The sequence below is a fragment of the Halichoerus grypus genome, chromosome 4 (genome assembly GCF_964656455.1).
Source record: "Halichoerus grypus chromosome 4, mHalGry1.hap1.1, whole genome shotgun sequence".
NCBI lineage: Eukaryota > Metazoa > Chordata > Mammalia > Carnivora > Phocidae > Halichoerus > Halichoerus grypus.
The window spans coordinates 26,056,803-26,061,535 of NC_135715.1; the positions used below are offsets into that span (position 1 = coordinate 26,056,803).

At 32.1% G+C, this 4,733-nt stretch overlaps 1 non-coding gene across 1 annotated transcript; it reads right to left on the reverse strand.

Moving 5' to 3' along the window:
• Positions 1-344: 344 nt before the first annotated feature.
• LOC118518415 (U4 spliceosomal RNA) lies at positions 345-482 on the reverse strand. Its single transcript, XR_004908615.1, has one exon. It is a non-coding gene; the product is annotated as a U4 spliceosomal RNA (small nuclear RNA).
• Positions 483-4,733: the final 4,251 nt, after the last annotated feature.

Below are 4,733 nucleotides of genomic sequence, written 5' to 3' on the forward strand. Positions count from 1 at the left end.
GCTGATCTTGCATGTAAAATTTAGTCACTTTCTATAAATAATACCATACTAGTTTACCATACTAGTAAATATGTTTTTTAAAAATAATAGATATAATATTTAAAAAGTTAAGAAATAAATGATAATTTTTTAATACATGCAATGTTATAGACATGGGTATTTGATTTGGGGACATGGAATTGAATGTCTCACTTCTAGAGTGGTTAGACATAAATTATTTTATTAATATATCCAAATCTAATCTACTAACACTATTTTTTAAGATTGTGATATACCTCATAATGTAATTTCATTAGTAATTTTATTGTTTGGTGTTACTTTTTTTAAATTTGAATTGTGTTTTCTAACTAATGTCTAGATCAAGAATATATAAGGATTTTTTTTAGTGATTTAATCATTACTGATTTTTCTTAATTTTCAATTAGCAAAAATCGCACCTCGGATAAACCTCATTGGCTACAATACTGCCACTGTGCAAAGCTTGATTTTTCTTAATTTTGATTACATTATTTTTTGTATTTTAATAATTATTGGCACAAATGTAATAAGTTCACTTGTTCTACTTTGGCATGCAAATTCAATTATTATTCTTCCTTATTACATCTCAATATCATCAAATGATAAGTAGCTGCACCTTAAAGTAAATTTAGATGTTTTCATAAAAAACTCTTAGTTCAACTATTAATTCCAAACATAGTATATATTTTGTGATTTATGATATGACACAATGTAGTATGTAATTTATGATCTATGATGACACAATCTAAGATTCATGAATCTGGTTATGCATATCCACTGTTTTTTAAAAATTTTTATTGTTATGTTAATCACCATACATTACAACATTAGTTTTTGATGTAGTGTTCCATGATTCATTGTTTGTGCAGGGTATGTGCTATGGTGAGCACTGTGAATTGTCAAGACTGTTGAATCACAGATCTGTATCTCTGAAACAAATAATGCAATATATGTTAAGAAAAAAAAGAAGAAGATAGCAGGAGGGGAAGAATGAAGGGGGGGAAATCGGAGGGGGGAGACGAACCATGAGAGATGATGGACTATCCACTGTTTTTTTTTTTTTTTTAAAAAGGAATTTATAAGAAAAAAATCTGTCACATTATAAGGGCTATCATATTTTTTCACTCTCTAAACATCTGCTGACAGCCTCACAACCTTTTATAGTGGCTCTGATACTGACAGGCTTTGTACATATATGTGAAATAAATGTATAGGCTACAATGTTTGTAATGTTTAAAAAATATTGACAGAAACAAGTTGTGGGATTTACCATGGAACTTACACAATTGTAATATGCAATTTAGCTCACAGTGGTTAATTATCAAAAGTAGTACTGAGTTTTCCAGATGAACTAATAGTATCTGTTAGTCAGGGGGTTAATGATGGATAAAGCAAAAGCCAGTAAATATTCCATTTTAGGGGAGAAAAAATTATAAAGTAACCACTTGGGCAATAATGCTTGAACAGGCACTGCTCTTTTATATAATTTGCCAAAGTGTTCTTGAAAATGCTTGAGTACAGGACTGCAAATGAAGAACTGGGATGAAAGAATTTGAGTCTCTGTCTTCCCAGTGAAATGAAGAAAATCAAAACAATCTTTAAAGCTGTCCCAAATGTAGATGGCTAACAGTTAGTTGCTGTGAGGATCCTCATTCTTCAAATTGATTTTCTCATCTAAGTTGATTTGTTAGCTACTGAATTTATAGTCATAGACCTCAAAGAAAATGGTTCTTTGATATTAATGAGTCCTGGTTTGTTTTTTATTACCAATTCAGTATAAAATCACATGCTGCCTATTTTCACTCCAGCAAGTATTCATATGGTATTGTTAGGATTCACTTCACTTTGGCATAGAGGATGGACGGATTACTTCCAAGAAGTTGGCTAAAAATTTTGGAAAACTTCTGAATGACCATAGAGAAATATGAAGTCTGTAATGCATAATGCTAAACTGGCACATGTATACATGATGTGTTTATCACTTTAACATTCATTATTTTTAGCCATACTATTCACAACTTCAAGTTGAAGAACTTAAGTGTTTATAAAGTGGCCATTTATCTGCTGTTCTAAAAATCTGATTTACGTGAATTTATGAATAAAAAATAATCACCTACATTGTCTCTCCTTAAATATTTCAGTCGTACTAAGCCCATCCCTGCAATAAATAACTGCATGAAGCACACTGATCAATTTTATAATACAGAGTATACAATTTGATTTACCCAATCAGCACTTTGTCCTAATTTGTCTATTACTGGAAAAAGGAAAGTTTATAAAAGGCAAAATGTATAATTTTATTGGATTTTGTAGAATTAATGATTTGTGAGGTAACTGATATGCCTGCACCTTATAAAAATAATTCATATAGAGTATACAATTCTTCCTCTAATCATTTTATAAAACTACATAACCATTACTATTACATGATTCAAATATTTATTTAGTAAAGTGATTATTAGAGACAAATTTATGATATCATAATTGACATTTTCTTGGCTTACTGTCAAATATTTTATTTCCCAAATGCCAAATTATTGAAAAATCCATTACTGAAACACTCAAAAATTATTCTGATTTCTATAACTTGTATTTCCACCCCTTGATCTTCTTCATATGTAGAACATCTTTATTTATCAATATCCTGGAGGTATTAGCCTTGTTTCTGTCCCATGAACTTAAGAAGAATTCAACTTGAAATCCACAGGTCAATTCAGAGGTGAGTTCTAAAGTTTAAACAATGTAGGTTACTTTTCTAAGAAAAAGTACATAACATTTTTTTTTAAAAAAAGTAGCTTCAGGGATTTTAAAGAGGCCTGTGTAAATGCAGATCCTGAAGCTTACTAGCCTCATGGTCTATCTATCTACTTCTGGATCTTTCCTAGGTGATTTATCCCTTTGCATGGAGATACCCAAGACTGAGTATCCAAGATCCTTTAAGTCTCTGTTTCATCATTACTGTTCCACCAATGCCTACATGATCCTTCATATCCTATCCAGCGTTCTTGGATCCCCTTACATCTTTTTCCCCCCTTCTCTTTTTCTTTTTTCCATGTTATGTATCTCCCTACATACTGTTTAATTAAATTAGTAATTATATTTATTATTCTCCCTACTAGAAGGTAAGGTCCATAAGGGCAAGGATTTTTCTTTATTTGGGTCATTGAGGATTTTCAAATGCTTAGATCATTAACTGGGACATGGTAGGTGCACAACAAAAATTAGTTAATTAAATGAATAAAGTGACAGTCTTATTTTTCACCAATTATTTGATACAATGCCTGTTATTACCTCTCTAAAAACACAAATCAGCTTACTTCCTTTCAAAAAATATTTAAATTATTTCCTATTAATAGTTTGCCGCTGAAGTTAAAAATAAACATCAAATTCTTAGTATGACCTACCAACCCTTTTTGAGTATAGTTGACACACAATGTTATATTAGTTTTAGGTGTAAACTTGGTGATTTGACTAGTTCATACATTATACTATTTTCACAAGTGTAGCTACCATCTGTTCCATTACATTGCTACCACAATATCATGGACTATATTCCTTATGTTCTGCTTTTTATTTTGGTAAATCACTCACTGCATAACTGGAGGCCTGTATCTCTATCACTTTCACCCATTTTGCCCAACCCCCAACTCCTCTCCTCTCTGGCAAACATCGGTTTCGTCTCTGTATTTATAGTTTTGATTCTCCTTCCATTTATTCATTTTTTAGATTCAATTTATAAGTGGAATCATATGGTATTTGTATTTCTCAGTCTGACTTATTTCACTTAGCATAATACCCTCCAAGTCCATCCATGTTGTCTCAAATGGCATGATCTCATCTTTTTTATGGCTGTGTAATATTCCATTATATATCTATGTGTGTGTGTGTGTGTAAACATAAATATACATAGTTACATAGTTATATGTGTGTGTGTATGTATGTATGTATGTATGTATATCACATTTCCCTTATCCATTTGTCTACTGATGGACACTTAGGTTGCTTCCAGGTCTTGGCTATTATAAATAATGCAATAAATATAGGGGTGCATTTATCTTTTTGAGTTAATGTTTTTGTTTTCCCTGGGTAAATACACAATAGTGGTGGGGCACCTGGGTGGCTCAGATGGCTGAGTGTCTGCCTTCGGCTCAGGTCATGATCCCAGGGTCCTGGGATCGAGTCCTGCATCAGGCTCCCTGCTGGGCAGGGAGCCTGCTTCTCCCTCTGCCTCTGCCTCTCTCTCTCTCTCTGACTCTCATGAATAAATAAATAAAACATTTATAAATAAATAAATACATACATACATACATACATACATACATACATATATACCCAATAGTGGAATTATTGAATCACATGGTATTTCTATTTTAAAATTTTTGAGGAAACTCCATACCATTTTCCACAGTGGCTGCACCAATTTACATTCCCATCAAGAGTGCATGAGGGTTCCTTTTTCTCCACATCCTCACCAACAATTATTCCTTGAGTTTTTGATTTTAGCCATTCTGACAGGTGTGAGGTAATATCTCAGTGTTTTTTATTTGCATTTCCCTTATGATGAGTGATGTTGAACTTCCTCACGTGTCTGTTGGCTTGCATATCTTCTTCAGAAAAATGTCTATTTCAGGCCCTCTGACCATTTTTTTTAACTGGATTGTTTGTTTTTTTGGTATTGAGTTGTGTAAGTTCTTTATATTTTGGATATTAACCCC